Raw genomic sequence first — 19937 nt, forward strand, 5'->3', positions numbered from 1 at the left:
AATAGATAGATAGATAGATAGATAGATAGATAGATAGATAGATAGATAGATAGATAGATAGATAGATAGATAGATAGATAGAGAGAGAGAGAGAGAGAGAGAGAGAGAGAGAGAGAGAGAGAGACAGAGAGAGACAGAGAGAGACAGAGAGACAGAGAGACAGAGAGACAGAGATAACTCGAATGCTGCCCAAACTTCATCTGCCGGTACCAGAGGTTATGATAAATATTTATACTTGTATTTACAATATTTTGGATGTTGACTGTCTTTATTGTACAAAATAATAATAATAATAATAATAATAATAATAATAATAATAATAATTTATTTGATTTGTATGCCGCCCCTCTCCGAACACTCAGGATGGCTCACAACAATAATAACAATACAATATAATACAAATCTAATATTAAAAACAATAAGTTATACCCATTATTACTAAAAACAATCAATACTATGCAATCATACCACACTCAGATGCTACAAGTCAGAAGGGGAGGATTAATCCCCCCATGCCTGGCGACATAAATGGGTCTTCAACATATTGCGGAAAAAGAGGAGGGTGAGGGCAGTTCGAATCTCTGGGGGGAGTTGATTCCAGAAGGCCGGGGACGCCACAGAGAAGGCTCTTCCCCTAGGTCCCTCCAGACAACATTGTTTAGTCGATGGGACCTGTCAGAATTCTCCTTCCATCTTAGAATCAATTATTATTTGGAATCCTTTCATTTACCAATTTGATGCTGGAACCTTCTTCTGAGTTCAGAGGTCTTTTAGAAGATTCTTTGTTTTTTCTATATACATTTTAATCTTTGATACCTTTACAAATGCTGTAATATTGTTTCTTGTCTCTTAATAGCAAACTTAAATTCTAAGTTAAGTGTGTTCCTGAGATTTTGTCCTTTTAGTCTTTGACTTCTCCTTGTCTTTCTGGGAATTTCCACCATTAGTTCTGACAAACATTCTGTATTTTCCTGTTTTTTGAGTTTTGCCAGTCTATTTCATATTCCGCCTTAATTACCTACTTAGGTTGATTTCACCATTTTTCTGGTTGCTGATCAATAAGGTTCAGGACCTCAAAGTGATTCCTGATGTTTTTCTTATAAATGGTGGTTATGCTAAATATCATATAGTGGAAATTCATTTGCTTTCTTCTCCAGCTTTAGCTCAATTTGGAACTTACATATGATATGACCTTTCTATTCCACAGTCAGTTCCTGGTCATGTCTTTGATACTGTAACTACTCCTTAATTCATTTTAGCAATAATATAGACAGTTAGATTTAATATATCCCATCTGTTGATGTCCATTGATAGAATCAGCAATTTCGTTGTTTGAAGATCTGTTATAGCAAAGAAGTCTTTGAACTTACAAATTCATCATGCATTGTTCTGCATCATTTCAGTTCCCCGGGCCATAAAATTCTACTTCTTTCCTGTCCTTAATATTGATACATTGAATATTCCACATTTTCACTAGAAGCAGCACAAACATTGTATTTTTGTCAAGTTCAAATCAAACTTGATCATAAAATGTATCTGCCTCTTCAAAGCAACACAATTTACTCATTTTTCACAACCTGGGTAGTAAACAGTACAATCTCCTGATTGAAACTATCATGTTCCAGTCCATCTCAATTCCCTAACGCCAAGTTGTCAATGTGGACTTGGTTCATTTAATTGCAGGAGCTTTTCTTATCTTTCTTATTCCCACATTAGAAAATAGATGTCTCAAAGGCTTTAATTTCACCACACTGGATTCCAAACTCTTCCTCGGTAGCATATTGAGTGCCATCTGATCTTAAAGGACCATTACGTGGCACAACATTATCAATCATTTGATATCCATGTGGTTTTATTGATAAAACATAATAATGATTTGCAACTGCATCCTCACTTAGACTATGAAATGTATAGTAATCATCTACGTCCGGCATCTTCCTATATTACTGCTTATTTTAGCTACCTATGCATTTTGGATGATTCTGATGGGATTGCATATTCTTGGACGTGTGATTTTAATTTTTGTTGCTTAGAAACATCTCTCTGTCTCTTCTGCTACAATGAGACAGTATAGCAGGAGTTGGGGGGCAGAAGACATTGCCATTATATACTCCTAATTAATTTAAAATATTTTCAAATATTTCTCAACCATATAAAACAATCTTTATAACTTAAAATGCTTAACTTTCCTTTTAAATACAGGTAGTCCTTGACCTACAGCAGTAACCATTCAGGGTTACAGCAACACTGAAAGAAAAGTGATAAAAGTGATATATGACCATTTTTCGCACTGATGACTCTTGTGGCATTCCCCAAGAGCATGGGGTGAGGTATCATCAATATGCAGATGATACCCAGCTTTACATCTCCACCTCTTGTCCAGTCAGTGAAGCAGTGGAAGTGATGTGCAGGTGCCTGGAGGCTGTTGGGGTCTGGATGGGTGTCAACAGACTCAAACTCAACCCTGATAAGACGGAGTGGTGGTGGGTTTTGCCTCCCAAGAACAATTCCATCTGTCCGTCCATAACCCTGGGGAGGGGAATTACTAACCGCCTCAGAGAGGGTCTGCAACTTGGGCGTCCTCCTCGATCCACAGCTCACATTAGAGAAACATCTTTCAGCTGTGGCAAGGGGGGCGTTTGCCCAGATTCGCCTGGTGCACCAGTTGCGGCCCTATCTGGACCGGGAGTCACTGCTCACAGGCACTCATGCCCTCATCACCTTGAGGCTCGGCTACTATAACGCTCTCTACATGGGGCTACCTTTGAAAAGTGTTCAGAAACTCCAGATCATGCAGAATGCAGCTGCGAGAGCTATCATGGGCTTTCCTAAATTTGCCCATGTCACACCAACACTCCGCAGTCTGCATTGGTTGCCGATCAGTTTCCGGTCACAATTCAAAGTGTTGGTTATGACCTATAAAGCCCTTCATGGCACCGGACCAGAATATCTCCGGGACCGCCTTCTGCCGCACGAATCCCAGCGACCAGTTAGGTCCCACAGAGTGGGCCTTCTCCGGGTCCCGTCAACTAAACAATGTCATTTGGTGGGACCCAGGGGAAGAGCCTTCTCTGTGGCGGCCCCGGCCCTTTGGAACCAACTCCCCCCTGAGATCAGAATTGCCTCCACCCTCCTCGCCTTTCGTAAGCTCCTTAAAACCCACCTCTGCCGTTAGGCATGGGGGAACTGAGATGTTCTTTTCCCCTGGGCCTCTACAGTTTATGCATGGTATGTCTGTATGTAAGTCTGGTTTTTATAATAAGGGTTTTTTAGTTGTTTTATTATTGGATTGCTACATGCTGTTTATATCACTGTTGTTAGCCGCCCCAAGTCCACGGAGAAGGGTGGCATACAAATCCAATAAATGAATGAATGAATGAATGGATGAATGAATGAATGAATAAATAAATAGTTAAGTGATCAAAATTTAAGTACTTGGCAAGGGGCTCACAATTATTATCATTGCTGTATTTCGGGGTCATGTGATCCCCTTTTGCAACTTTTTGACCAACAAAGTCAATGGGGAAGCCAGATTCACTTAGCATTTAACAATTGCAATGATTCACTTAACTTTGGCAAAGAAGGTCATAATATACCACTTAGCAACATAAATGTGGTCATAAGTCAAGGATCACCTGAATATGAAATAATAATGCAGGTGACCATTTTATTCTGTTCACTTCCAGACTTTTCAATCTACTTTCATGCCTTGCCATTAGTTTGTGTCCTTAATATTAGAGCACATTTGTCAAAGGAAATAGAATAGAATAGAATAACAGAGTTGGAAGAGACCTTGGAAGTCTAGTCCAACCCACTGCTCAGGCAGGAAACCCTACACCACTTCAAACAAATGGTTATCCAACATCTTCTTAAAAACTTCCAGTGTTGAAGCATTTACAACTTCTGGAGGCAAGCTGTTCCACTGATTAATTGTTCTAGCTGTCAGGAAATGTCTCCTTAGTTCTAAGTTGCTTCTCTCCTTGTTTAGTTTCCACCCATTGCTTTTTGTTCTACACTCAGGTGCCTTGGATAATACCTTCACTCCCTCTTCTTTGTGGAAGCCCCTGAGATATTGGAACACTGCTATCATGTCTCCCCTAATATAGAGAGCTCTTCAGAAAAGGTACCATTGTACATACCGTGTTTCCCCGATAGTAAGACACCCCCGATTGTAAGACGTATCGGGGGTTTCAGGGGGGTCGGCTAATATAAGCCATACCCCGAAAGTAAGACATATGTCTTACTTTCGGGGAAACATGGGGGGTATTGCCGCCAGATCCTCTCTAGTGAAGGCAACACCCCTCTGCGCCCACCTCGCGCGGCGAAGGGGGAGGGCCGGGCCGGAAAGTGAAGCTAAGCGAGTTATCACGGTGGCTTTGCTCTCGCTGGCTCCCTTTTGCGCTTCTGTTACGCTTGCTTTTGCCGCCGCCGGCAGTCTACGAGCATCCGCTGGCCGCTGCTGCAGTCACTTTCTGCCTCCGCTGGAGCCGGCTGTGGTTTCATCCTCTGCTTGGAGAGGACTTTGGAAGTGACGCCGGCTGCTGTACCAGTTTCTTTCCTTCTCCCCCACCCCCATTTTTGTAAGGAAGCGCTGAAAGAAACCGTGGAACTTACCGCTGAGTAAATTTATTATTTTAAAGCAGCCGGCGTCACTTCCAAAGTCCTCTCCATGGCAGCTCCTGTCTTGTTTGCCTTCGGACCCCAAAATACCCCCCTGCGTGCCCTTTTCCATGGGCGCGCAGTCCCCATCCCCCTGCCAGCCCACGGGGGGCGGGGAGGCGCCGGCAGTAGAAGGCGCTGCCCCCGCCCGCCCGATCCGCTCCCTCTCCTCTTCCACCGAAAGGCAAACGGTGCGCCCCGCCGCTTAGGCTTTTGCTGCTTCTGGAGGGGTGGGCGCCGATGCTGAAAGCCTCAGCGCCATTTGGCTGCCGGGGGGGCAAGGAGGAGAAAATCCTCCCCCCCCCAGGAGCAGCAAAAGCCTAAGCGGCGGGGCACGCCGTTTGCCTTTCGGCATCGGTGCCTTCCCCTCCACAAGCAGCAAAAGCCTCAACGACGGAGCCGAAAGGCAAACAGCGTGCCCAGTCGCTTAGACTTTTGCTGCTTCTGGAGGGGTGGGCGCCGATGCCGAAAGCCTCAGAGCCGTTTGGCTGCCGGGGGGGCGGGGAGGAAAAAAATCCTCCACCCCCTCCAGGAGCAGCAAAAGCCTAAGCGGCGGGGCGCGCCGTTTGCCTTTCGGCATTGGCGCCTTCCCCTCCACAAGCAGCGAAAGCCTCAATGACGGAGCCGAAAGGCAAACAGCGTGCCCAGTCGCTTAGGCTTTTGCTGCTTCTGGAGGGGTGGGCGCCGATGCCCAAAGCCTCAGCGCCGTTTGGCTGCTGGGGGGGCGGGGAGGAGAAAATCCTCCCCCCCAGGAGCAGCAAAAGCCTAAGCGGCGGGGTGCGGTGTTTGCCTTTCGGCTCCGACGCTTATGCTTTTGCTGCTCATGGAGGGGGGTTGGCGGTGCCGATGCCAAATGCTTTCCCTCCGCGGTGGGGGGGTGCAGGGCAGGCACAGTCAGCCCCAGGAGACAAAGAGAGAATGAGAGAAAGGAAAGAGACATAAAGGGAGGGAGGGAGAGAAAGAAAAAGTGAGAGATAGAAAGGATAGAGAGAAAGGGAATGAGAGAAAGGAAAGAGAGAGAAAGGAAGGGAGAGAAAGAAAGAGTGAGAGATAGAAAGGATAGAGAGAAAGAGGGAATGAGAGAAAGGAAAGAGACAGAAAGGAGGGAGAGAAGGAAAGAATGAGAGATAGAAAGGATAGAGAGAAAGAGGGAATGAGAGAAAGGAAAGAGACAAAAAGGGAGGGAGAGAAGGAAAGAGTGAGAGATAGAAAGGATAGAGAGAAAGAGGGAATGAGAGAAAGGAAAGAGACAGAAAGGGAGGGAGAGAAGGAAAGAGTGAGAGATAGAAAGGATAGAGCGAAAGAGGGAATGAGAGAAAGGAAAGAGACAGAAAGGGAGGGTGAGAAGGAAAGAGTGAGAGATAGAAAGGATAGAGAGAAAGAGGGAATGAGAGAAAGGAAAGACAGAAAGGGAGGGAGAGAAGGAAAGAGTGAGAGATAGAAAGGATAGAGAGAAAGAGGGAATGAGAGAAAGGAAAGAGAGAGAGAGAAAACAAGAGAGAGAACGAGAGAGAGAGCAACAGAGAGAGAAAGAACAAGAGAGAGAAAGAACAAGAGAGAGAGAGAAAGAAAATAAGAGAACGAGAGAGAGAAGGATGGGTTCACCACCTATGGTAATGGGTTGTTGTTGTTGTTAATAATAATAATAATAATAATAATAATAATAATGTTGTTATTATTCACATTCTCACAGCAGTAAGAATCACACTAGCACAATACTGGAAATGAGGGGTACCAACCAAAAACGTAAAAAAAGATTTTGGAATGTTTGGAACTAGACAAATTGACATTAGAATTGAAAGAGAAAGATTTAGAATATTATGAAACTTGGAACTTACTTTATGAGTGGCTTGAAAGAAGGAAATAAAATAGGTATTTTTGCCCCTAGACATGAGCGCTTCCGGTTCCAGTAATAAAAGGAGGAGTTACACCGTGGAGTATAAATAAGCGATTGTCGAAGAATCTTGGGGCAAAAATGTAGTGCAGTTCTGCAAGGAGAAAATGTTGGATCACCGACTGGTCCAAAAATGGCGTGCAGAATACACTAACCTGAGTGAAAAAGTGGAGAGCGGAATGGCTAAAAAGCGCAAGATTGGATGTGGTCGGCAACCAATGTATACAGAGCTGGAAAGCCTGGTCTCTGAGTGGGTTGCAGACAGGAGAGCAAAGACATTGGTGGTGACCAGGGCTCAGATTCAGGAATATGCCCTTGCAGTGTCGCCACAGTTTGACATTTCCCCTGAACAATTCAAGGCATCACAGCACTGGGTGGATAACTTTCTTGAACGCAATGACCTGTCTTTGAGAAGATCCACAACCCTCTTTAGGTTGGAAGATGCTGAGATTGTTAAACGTGCATTAGCCTACAAGAAGTTTGTGGATGACATTGACTTCTCTAAATACAGTCTTTGCAACATGATCGCCATGGATGAAACTGCCGTGTTCATGGGCCAAGCAGCTCAAACCACCATTGATCAACGAGGTACCTCCTCAGTGTACGTTCCCTCCACCGCTTATGAAAGTGCACGTGTCACCTGCATTTTGACGATTCGTCTGGATGGCACTAAAGCAACACCGCTACTCATTGCAAAGGGCAAGAAGGAGAAGATTGAGCGGGTTTCTGGCATTTATGTGCTGGAAACTGAAAAAGCCTGGGCCACACAAGATGTTATAAGAAAGTGGCTTGATTTAATGCTGCCGCTTGTAATGCGCGGGAACAAAAGAGGGATGCTGATCTGGGATGCAGCCAGCACACACCGCGCCAAAACTATGAAAAACTTCCTTCATGAGCGGAGAATCGACCAAATCATGATTCCTGCAGGGATGACGGCTTATCTTCAGACTCTCGATATCGCCATTAACAAGCCGTTCAAGGACTATCTGTGTGTGGAAATCAATGACTACATTGAAAACCGAATGGAGAGAAATGTACGTGGGAACTTTGTGAAGCCCACACTGCCAGAGATTGTTAACTGGGTGAAGAATTCTTGGAATAAGATCACTAACACCTGCGTTGCAAATGCACTGCGAGCTGGCTACCTGGACAAAGCCTGCTCATTTCAGGACAGTGCCGTTGCTACTCATGAGAAATATGGGCCAATGATTCGGCAAGAAATGTCGTCCTGAGAGTCCCAAGAAAATCCACAGGAACCTAAGAGTGTGGATGTTTATGATGATATTCCTGAGGATGATGACATGCTTGTCATGGAATAAATCAGTTTTATCTTCCAGTATTCCACTGTTCGTTCTTACCATTTTTCATTGTTTTACATGTTATGCAATGTTGTAACAAATCATTCTTTGCACTTCCTTTTATAAAACTGTTTTGTGGTGAATACAATACTGTTCAGGTTGTTAATAAATGTTAATTTTATGGTTAAAACAAAAAATTCGACAATTTTTTTCCAATATAAGACATACCCCGAAAGTAAGACGTAGGGGGGCTTTTGGGGGTAAAAAGAAAGGCTCATAACTAATGTGCTGTAGGGGACAGATCTTTTCAGGGTTCTATATTATTTGTAGTTATAGACAATGCTGATTCAGTGTAATATTGTGATTATCATTAAATATATGCGCATATATTGATGCTAAGATATCTAAGAACATGATCATTACTGGACAAATTAATGTTAAACTGGTTTCACAATTCTGAAAGCTGGAAAATAATTACTCTCTGTGATTAAAAATTATGTTATAAAAAACTAATAATTATCAGACTAATTGGATAATGTAAGACAATTTGTGGAAAGAATGTGGAACTCTTCAGTACTGATATTTTCTTTTTTTTCAATTATATTATTTGAAACCAAAATTACTTTAAAGATTTTTTTAAAAAAATATGTGGTTCTTGAATAACATCAGTTGTTCAGGTATATGTTTATAGTCCTAGTTTGCTTCTCACAAATAAATACCGTATGTCACAGTGTTTAAACTTTAAAGTTATAAACTATATGTAATCCATTCAAATTGTAATTATTTATATCTTAACTTATCTTTTTCAAACAGAATAAATATTCATTATGGAGTTTTTCTATTTATATCTGCAATCTTGAATTCTTTACCTCTGTCATACACACTATAGTTTAAATCTCTTTGATGTTACATAAAATTGGTATAGCAAAATATATAGAGAATAGACCATTGATAGAAATTATTCCCTCTGGATTGAGGAAGGGAACACTAACCAATATTCTAAACTTAATTTGGAAACAAAACGTGATGCAAGAGATATTAAGAGGAAATCCTTTTTAACTTAGATTTTTAATTTTCCTTCAAGGTTGCATATTTCCCAGAGAATGAGGTATATTTTCACATTTTTGCCATCCATTGAACTAAGTCAAGGATAATGATCTTGTGGCTTTCCAATTATTGAATCATACTCCAAAAGCGGGCTTTGCCAGTGATACTGGATATTGGGAGGTGTAGTTTTACAATATCAGGAAGGTCAAAGTTTGTTTTGCCTTGATTAAATAAACAGTAGCTCAAGCAGTACAATGGTTCACAGGTGAAGCACTCACGTCACAATCAGGAGGTTGTGAGTTCAATACTAGATAGGGACAGATATTTCTCTGGGCATAATGAGTAATTGTCTACTGTGAATTCCACATAGGCATCAGGAAGGGCATCCTGCCAGTAAATGCTTGAGCTCTGTTCAGTCACCCTGATTGCACCCCAATGCCAGAAATTATAAAGTCATTAAAAGTAAAATAAAATAAATAGTATCTCATTTTGATTAATTAATTTTTTCTCAATTTGATGGGAAGCTATGATATGACTACTCAGAATTCTTTTTACATTTCTTGCTAGAAGGTTGAAGAGTTTTAGTGGTGTTTTCTGTTTCTGATTCTTTTCTTGAAGACTAATGATACAAGTGAAAGTGAATATCTTATTAAATAGTGAAGGGGATTGTATACTATTCTTGCTTTTGAATTCCATTTTCTAAAAGCCTCCTTTTTTTTGTTCTATCCAATAGTAATCTTCACATGTGTAAAACAATAATCATGGTTTTGTTTGAGGTCAGGTTTGTTATGGTATTTATGTAATATGCCATCAATATACAATACCTGTAGGATTATATCAAGAGATTTCTTGTAGTAAGGAGAAGGGATCTTTAGCTAAAAGCTTGGGATTTTAAAGCTTTTCTTTAAAAGCATGAGCCTTATTTTTTAAAAAATATAACTGACAATTGTATGCACATCTATATTTATATAGAAAATTGTACCACAACATTGTTAAAAACTCTTTATAAAGCCATCTGGCACTAACTAGTTATAAAATATAATTGTTTGCACTATTGACTTCTTAGCTGAGAGAGAAAATTCTGGTATTTGTAACTGTCTTAAAACTTTTTGAATAACAGGTGTTACAAAACTCTGAATTTTACAGTATTCTTCCCCTCCTCTTCACAGTGTGTGACTCTATACTCTTATTTCATAAGTTAGCACTTTGCTGCAAGCTGTCAGTTACAAACAGGATGATGTTTTTTTATGCTATTCAAAGGAGACCAAAAAACTGAACCCGGATTGTGCATTTAATAGGATGGTAGCACATAGGACCCCCTGGGTTTTAAGCACAGGGAAAAACAAAATTGCCATTGGGTGAAACATATCTCCAGTTGGATGACCAAGCAACATGACATCCTCATGCTTCATTAATGATGCTTTGTGAAGCAGCTGGCCCACAGACCATGAAAATAGAGCTGAAGTACAACAGGCCTCATTTAATCTCATGCAGCATTAATAAACAATTATGATTTGCTGGATTCTATTTCTTTAAAAAAGAACAATTAAAAAGAAAATAATGATTTCCATTCTTGATTATTGTACAGGGAGGCTCATGATCTTAATAATTAGGGAACAATACTAGAAAGGAATCATGCTCTTTGGTTTGCAATTCTTCTCACACTTCATTAAATAATTAAGTTGTTTATGTGGTGGGACCAAATAAAGCAACGTTAAGAATCCTGTGGCTTGTATCCAATTATGTTCCTTTGCTGAAGGAATAACATCTGCCACTACTTTCCTGTTCATCCTCCACAGGTTGCTCAAATTATCCCTGAAATGTCAGGGTCTCCATGGATCAGATTTGTGGAAAAATCAAACTATGCAAGTAGAAATTTGTTCTAATAAAATTAGATGCACCCCTATGAGTTTTATCTTGCTTTTTCAGGGAACATTTATCTTCCATTCCTGGGACTTGGTGAAGAATTCTATTTTATTATCCTACCATCGATACCACAACATACAAACACAAAAAAACTTCAGTTAAAATAAGTACAAATTATTTCAATTTTCTAAATGTCTTTAGTCCAGAACATCCAACATATAGGCAAGATCTGTACTAATGATGAAATAATTCTTCATTATCCCTATATATTCCCTCTGACCAAATTCTTTACTTTGTTGAAGAGAAATGTCCACAGATTAGTTATAATCATTTTGAATATAAATTCAGGTTGCCTCAAAATCATGATTTATGAAACAGTTTTAAGTTTTGGTTTCAAAAACTAGATGCATCCCAGTATATTGTACATTGTAACCCTATTAAATTCAATGAACACATAAGTAGTTGAGAGTAGGGCTTTCAGGGGGGAAAACCGCCTTCTTATAATGTCTTCACCATATATAGAATTCAAAGTACAGTATTGCATTTTTATTTAGCAATCTGCCTGAACAAGGGCTGCTCATTCATTCCAACACTTGTAGGAAGTATACATTTCATGCATGTTGTTTAAAATCTGTATTATGTGGCTTAGTGGGAAGTAATTTATATAAATTTATATAAATTTATATAAATGTTATTGGATGCTTATGTTTATGATTTGTTCTGAGTGTGATAAGATGGCAGTTTTATTTTTGCAAGAAGACTTAGCAGAAAGAGGACATCTTAAAAAAACTGTATAAGGCAATATGTACATTCAGGATACAAGTAGCTGATATCAGAAATGCTGCAAATTCTGCAAGACATACGCTGCCTTTCTTCTGAAAAATAGATCATTCATTTAGGTCTGAAAAGGTATTTCTGGAAATACATATTAGTAGATTTGAATGATTTCAAGTTTGGGAAATTATGTTCTCCCTAAATTTGATTAGGTATTAAAATTAGTCAGGCATGTTCCTTTCACAAAAATCACATTGGCCTGCAAATTTCATTAATTTCATTAAAAAGCAAAGATACCCTCAGGTTCGGATAATGTCAGAGGCGTGTCAATGCATGTTTTCTGGATAAAAGTGGTTTGTCATTCTCCTCCTCCTCCTCCCAGTCTAGACAAAGACATGTAATTTCCTGGTAGTCTCCTGTGCAGGTTTTGACCAGATTTTTTAGGATCCCCAGAAGTCACCTGCATATTACAAGCTTTGATTCTGTCAAATCAGTCTTTATTCAGTCCTAGACCAGCAAACAGCCACACCTAGGCATGAAGGCAATTCAAAATGCCAATGGTTTTCAATCCATCCAGACTGGGTGCATGTGTGCTCATTTAGAATTTAGGGTCTGAAGAAAATTCGCACATCTCTGTAACCATCCAAGGCAAGCAACCTGTTTTTATTTGATTTTAAATCACTAAACTGAGACCCAGACTCAGATCCTGTGATCTGCACACACCATAAAAATCACCTGCCTACTCCAAGGCTCAGGAGATAGCACTGATAATGAAGATAATACATGGGCCCCCCAAAAGTGCCTCCAAACACTACTTTCATGTATTATTCTAATAAGCAATATTGACTGAACAGAAATGAGAAATAATGAAATAGAGAATCTAAATATTTTCATATTTATTTCCAATATTTTCTCAAGGATAGACCTTGCCAGGTTTATACAAAACGTTGAAGATCACATGCCAAAAATATGTGAGTCCCCATTTGGGCTAGTAGGATCCAGGACTGTTGAGAGGTGAAGCAGCCTAAAAAACTGTGGTTGGTTTATGCCACTTATTTGGCCTCTTAAAGCTAGCTTTGTGCCCATATGTGGTTATGACTATACAGTATTGATTGTTTTTTTAAGCTAGCGGGTTTTTAGTTACAGTTTTAACCATTAGATTTGTATTGTATTGTTTTATTGCTGTTGTGAGCCGCCCCGAGTCTTCAGAGAGGGGCGGCATACAAATCTAATAAATTATTATTATTATTATTAGTATTATTATTAGTATTATTAGTATTATTATTAATGTTTTGGATAGGGTATCACAGAAGGTCTTGGTCTGCACGTTTTGCACTCCTGCTGTAAAAATAAGGCATTGCATGCAATAATTTGTTCTTTAATTTTGTCACAGCAACACAAACTAGTAATAGGCTAGAGAGAAAAAATGACTAAAAGTTATCCAGTGACTTTCCCATGTGCCAGTATACTTAAATCTGAATCTTCAATTCTCTAAACTCTATATCACACTTATTCTCACTTAGTTAGAACCTGGCTTTCTTACATCCAGTGAATTGTTTAAAATTCCTCCCAGTTCTAATGAACCTGTTTTACACTGTATACCAATATGCTTATCCATATGGTAAACTTAAATTAAGAAAGGAACATATTTGCGCACTTCCACAGTGTTAGTCAGAATCAGGTAGGAGGTGTTGATCATAAAAGACCTCAAATGAGATACAAAAATATCGAACAGAAGACAAATCTTCAATTGCAAATTTAACTAAGCCCCCCCCCAAAAAAAATCTCAGATTAAGTGGTTACGACAGTCCCTCTTTCTCTCTCTCACTTCATAACTTTTATTGAATAATTTTTTAACAAAAGAAAACCATAAAAAATAAAGATAATAAAGAAAAGCAGTAAATATTGGAAAAAAGAAAAGGAGGTATGAAGGTCTTGGCATATTTGGGTTTCTTCCCATGTAAGTTTCAGAGATTATTTCAGGAATCTCTGAAACTTACACAGGAAGAAACCCAAATATGCCAATACCTTCATATATAGGCCAGAACAAGGCCAAAATATAGATCTATCCTAGTCTCCCTTAATTTTCACATTCAGCAAAAATATGTGACACACACACACACACACACACACAAGGGGTTCTTTGTGTCTGAGCAAGATCTAAACACAGGCTGAATCTGGGCAACCAGAATATCTAATAATCAAAGGAAATATGTGTCTATTTTGGATGTCTTTATAAAATGAGCACCGAGAAGAATATATTTTGCAGTTTCCATCTCTCCACAATCACAGGGGGCAGAGATTTTCAGCCCCTATAACTTTTTAAAATTTTACTATCCTATCAGCGGGGACACTATGCTATGAGGCAAGAAAGAAAGTTTTCTGAGCTACTTTTTCTAATCTTCAAACCCATAAAACGCTAACTTACTTTCCTCTCTCTCTCTCTCTCTCTCTCTCTCTCTCTCTCTGTGTGTGTGTGTCCCCTCTCCCACCTTCCCTCTCACTCTCTCACTCTTCCATATCCCTTTCTCTCTCTGTTCCCCTCTCAGTCTCTCCCACTTTCCTTTCACCTTTCTCCTCTCCTTTTCTCCCTTCTCTCTTTCTCTCTCTCCCTTTCTCCTGGCAAGAAGTTCCTAAGGAATTTCCAATCAATGTTAACTTTAATTATTTATCTTTCTTGAACCAACCAAGTTAAATTTGTCATCTTTTCTAGTTCTACCATCTTCATCAACCATTTCTCCATTATGGATATATCAGAGCGTTTCCATTTCTATTCATATACAGTGTTCCCTCGATTTTCACGGGGGATGCGTTCCGATACTGCCTGCGAAAGTTGAATTTCCGCGAAGTAGAGATGCGGAAGTAAATACACCATTTTTGGCTATGGACAGTATCACAAGCCATCGCATAACACTTTAGACCCCTAAATTACCATTTCCCATTCCCTTAACAATAATTTACTCACCATTATTACTGGTACTCACCATTGAATAAGATACTTAGTGATCCTGATATTTATGAACATAATTATTTATTAACAATAATTATTTTTTTTGTTATTGATTTGCAAAAATTATTAGTTTGGCGATGATGTATGATGTCATCAGGCAGGAAAAACCGTGGTATAGAAAAAAACCTGCGAAGTATTTCTTAATTAATATTTTTTGAAAAACCGTGGTATAGGCTATTCGCGAAGTTCAAACCCGTGAAAATCGAGGGAACACTGTAATAGTCTCACCCCAATAATTGTATACAAAAATAATATCCCATGTCTCTTTTCTAATTAGCAAGCCATTAATCCCGGCAAGTGAAAAAAAAAACTCTTTTCAATTAAATTTTGATTTAAAAAAAGATCCTTCACATTGTCCACATTTCCAACATAAATTTGAAGTACCTTTATATATTATGGAACAATTTTTCTAGAGTTGGTATATCATTTTATAAAAATTCTATTTTAGATTATATAATACAGTAATACCCCGGTTATTGCGTCCCTGACCATTGCGAACAGGGTAATTTGCGATTTTTCAACCTGGAAGTCAAAACACCATCTGCGCATGTGAGCCCTTTTTTTCTATGGGCACGCATGCGTACATGGCGCCCGGCAGATCAGCTGCTGGGCGGCTTCCCTGGGTCTTCCCCCTCTTGCTGGCGGGAGGGCGAGCAGCGGGCATCAGCAAGGAGTTTCCCCACCGCCCACGCAAACTCCTCGCTGCCGCCCGCCCTTCGCCCGCCCACGCCATTCATTCTCGCCGCTTTCGAGCTGAGTCCTGAAGCGAATTCGCTCCGGAACTCAGCTCGAAAGCGGCGACAGCCAGCGTGGAGAAGCCGTTCGCTGGCGCTGGCTGTCGGCACTTTTGAGCTGAGTCCCAGAGCGAATTCGCTCCAGGACTCAGCTCAAAAGCGGCGACAGCCAGCGCGGAGAAGCCGTTCGCTGGCGCTGGCTGTCGGCGCTTTTGAGCTGAGTCCCGGAGCGAATTCGCTCCGGGACTCAGCTCAAAAGCGCCGACAGCCAGCGCGGAGAAGCCGTTCGCTGGCGCTGGCTGTCGGCGCTTTTGAGCTGAGTCCCGGAGCGAACTCGCTCCGGGACTCAGCTCGAAAGCGGCGACAGCCAGCGCGGCGTGGCTGTTTTAAAATGTCGCCGCCGGCATGGGGGGCTTGCCAGCACCCCCCGGACCCCCAACCCGGGTTTGGGGGGCTGCTAGGAAGCCCCGCATGCCGGCGGCGACATTTTAAAACAGCCGCGCCGCCCCCAATCTTCGGCTCCTCGCTAGCGCTGCGGGAGTAAAAACACCATCTGCACATGCGCAGATGGTGTTTTTACTTCCGCAGCGCTACTTCGCAAAAACCCGCTCGTTGCGGGGGGTCCTGGAACGGAACCCTCGCAACGAGCGGGGGATCACTGTAATATAAATTCCAGTTCTTTTAAGCCAAATTTAAGCCAAATATCCAAAGTTCTTCATTCCTTTTATCACAAAATCTTTCATCTATTCTTCTATTTCAAATTTCAATAAAAGTTTATACATTTATCAATTACTTGTTCATCATTTTCACATAGCTCAACTTCAAAGTCTCTCTTTGGCAGCTCAGTTCCAAATGTTCTATTATCTATCTTAAATTTTTAGCTTAACTATCATACAAAAATCATTGAGAACTAAAATATCTGCAGCCAAATGCTCTCTTGATTTCATCTTATATTCTCCATGTTTCTGTTCTAACCGCTAAATTAGCCATTTTCTTTGAAAACCGTACAGTATTTCTTACATTTCTTGAGTTCCTAAAAATGAATTTTTGAGACTTGCTCATTCAGATTTCTTCAGAATTGACAGATGGGCAGAGAAAAATAAAGGTTTATTTTAAAGATGAAAGATCAGAGGAAATTACAGAATTCCAGTAAGCTTTTCCTGGTGGTGTGATAATTTTGTACTCTAATGTAGAGTTTGTGGCCAGAAACTCTACATTAGAACATAAAATTTGAAAGCTTTGTGATTGTTGACAGGTGTTAAAATTTGCAGCAATGACTTCAGTGGAACTGTCAGTTAAAAACTGATATATTGGATGTACAAATTTGCTATTTGCTTCATGAAATTTAAATCAAGATTCCTCCAGTATTGACAAATGAAAGCTGTGTCTCATATATCTAGTTGCTGTGATGTATTATTTCAGACCAAATATGGTAGATTCTGTACTGGAATATTTTCACTTTTAAAAGTGAAGATGGAGTGAGAAAATTCTGAAAATATTTTTATTTCTGATTTTGAAACTATAGATCTTTAATCTAGTAAAACTAGTGAAGCAATTGTAAGTAGTATATATATCTCTTTGTTTGGAGCAAAATTCTAGTTTTTAGCTCTAAAATTATATCTAATTTTGTGATATAATATTTAGATTTAAGTAAGAAAACCCTGGATTCCAGTCCTTAGTTAGACAGGTTATTCAGTGTGATGTATAGGCATTTCAAGTTTTCCTATATTAATATTGCAATAACAAATAAATCTAACATACAATTACTTCTTTTCTAGTGATTTATTGAAAAATCTTGTCTTAGCAGCTTGGCCTTGAATGGATATAAGCTTGTCAGAAACTGTCACATTACATAGGTGTATGTGTGTGTGTTTCCAATGAGAACTACTTTACACTTTCTGACCCATTTAGAGATTAGTGCATCATAAACTGATTGCAATTTAGAATACACACTTTCATTTGGATCTTCTCAAATTATCCAAACCAATAAGTATATTTGCCTAGTGCATGCTGTTCCTTCAGGTATAATTAAAGGTACTGATCTTGTGTGTTAACCAGGTGAATATGTACAGAGGATAAGTTATCAATGACTATTTAGTAATGAAATCTAAGACCCAGCACCTATGAGACAGATTTACAGGGATATAAAACAAAGTTTGAAAGGTTCTCAGGAATGTATCCGATCCAGATTAAATTATGGAGAGAGATGTTTTATAGGCTTAGCATCCTGAACTGGGAGCGTCTATATTTATTCATTATGTTTTGGATAGGACTAGTATTTTAGCTTTAACACATCTAAGGGATATCAGATTTAGAAAATCAGAAAACAAGGAAAGTTGCCTAAACAAGCACCAAATGCCAAATCAGTGATGGAGGACCTTTTTTATTTGCATGCCAAAAAGCGGAGGAGTTGGGGGGGGGGGCGTACATAATTCCATGCAAGGGCCCCCATGCATGCATGCATGACACCTTCTACTTCCCAACACACCCATTTTTCACTCTCCCCAGGCTTTAGAGACTTTCTAGGAGCTTGGGGAGGATGAAAATAGTCTTTCCCCCTTCCCTGGAGGCCCTCCGGAGGCCAGAAATGGCCGATTTGCCAATTGCTTCAGGTTGGTTTGATAAAAGATGGTTTAATATTCCTTTTAGGTTCTGAAATCTCTAAAGAGGTTGTGTTTTTTTAAAATTACACATATGACAGCAATACAAATAACATGACTGAGTGGAAATTAAAGAGTGACCTCCATTAAAACTGGCTGACAGAGACCAACAGAGCTCTCAGCTACCTGATGCTTCTTCTCTTACCATCCTATGACCACTAGAGATCTTTTTATGATGAATGACAATTAGTTTAGGATGTGCTCTGGGTGATGCTATGAATCATTGGGCATATGAGCTGACAGGTATCTGCACCTCATCATCTCAGGTTTAGACCTACCATCTGTGGGATTTTCCTCAATGATTTCTGTCAAGTTTATAACCAGCAGCAAGTTCCTGATTTGGAAACTACCATATGAGAAAAGGATGCAATGAAAATGCAGCAGAATTACAAATCTGGAGTGTAAATGTATAGGGTTCTGAATGTGATTATATTGGTCAAATTTCCAGATTGTTTTAACTTATAAAGTAATTTTTCATTCTTATTTGGTCATAGCCACATATATGGGCTTAACCTATGTAATTCAAAGATTAGGATAGCAATAATACCAAGACTTATATATTGCTTCTGTGTGGTTTACAGCCCTCTCTAAGTAATTTGCAGAGTCAGCATATTGGTCCCAACAATCTAGGGCCACATTTTATCAACCTTGGAAGGATGGAAGTCTGAGTCAACCTTGAGCCTGGTAAGATTATACTACCAAATTGCAGGCAGCTGCCAGTCAGTGGAAGTAGCCTACAATATTTCATTCTAACCACTTGTGCCACCATGGTTCTTAAAATAATCCTAATAATACAAAGCTATCCAGGAAAGGTGGCATTGCTCTAACATTTGCCAACATTATAGTAGGATACATCAGGAGGTGGGCTTAAAAATGTTTATCAATGGGTTCTCTGCCCAGTTATTGGGTGGGGGTGGTCATGGGTGTGTGGCCTAATCAGCCTCCTGCACCACAGTAGTGGGGAGCCAGAGGCTCTCTGGAGGCCAGAAACAGGCCATTTTCAGCCTTCTGGAACTTATATGAGGCCCGTTTTTCACCCTCACTGGGCTCCGGAGGCTTTCCTTGAGCCTCTGGGAGGATAAAATAGTCATCCCTAGGCTCCAAAGGCATTTAGGAAGCCAGAAATGGGCCCAGCTCTCCTCCAGGACCGGGAGGCCCATTTTTTGCCCTTTCCAAGCCTCCATGCAGGCTCTGCACTTATCTAGTATCCTAAACGAGCCATGGAGACTCCTGGGAGGGGATGGGTAGAGTGGCACCAGTCAGAAATGGGATTTGGACATTTGTCAAACTGCACAGAATCTGTGCTAGAGGATTGCCCAAACTCAAGTGAACATGGAACAGCCCACCCCAGATATGTCACATCAATTTATTCTTTATTTCCTTTACATTATTTATAATGGCAAAGAATGCAAGTTATATTAGGGCATTATGTGTATTGTTTCCTCAGTTAAATCATATCATAATAAATTCAGTTACTTTTTATTTAACATAGTAATTTTAAAGAAAAACTCTGTGTGCCCCTTTTCTTCCATAACATTTCATTTGAATTGAAATTTAGAGAAAATGAGGACACTTCTCCCAAAATAATCCTAAAGGGAAAAAATAATCTCATTGGCATGAGAGAACCTCTGAGAAAAAAAATATTTATTTCTTAATTTAATAACTTTGTATGCAACCAACTCCCAATGACTCTGTGTGGATGACAAATACAAGCATAATAAAATAAAACAACCTCAATCTCATAAAATATTTTCTACATCCTAAAATAATCCAGCCTATCATTGCATAACAAGCAATAGAACAGGTAGACACAATAGAACACGGCTGGAAGGATACCCATCCACCTATCCCCTTCAGCCTAGTAGAATTTATTGTACATCTTATTCTGAGAAGTGCATCTGCAAATGACCTGCGATAAAACAGCTGTGCTGAGCAGTTTAAACCACTATGTGTGGAGTTACCACTGTAATTTAAATTTCTCCAGAGAGCACTTTA

This window comes from Erythrolamprus reginae, chromosome 3 (genome assembly GCF_031021105.1).
Source record: "Erythrolamprus reginae isolate rEryReg1 chromosome 3, rEryReg1.hap1, whole genome shotgun sequence".
In the NCBI taxonomy this organism is placed as follows: Eukaryota; Metazoa; Chordata; class Lepidosauria; order Squamata; family Dipsadidae; genus Erythrolamprus; species Erythrolamprus reginae.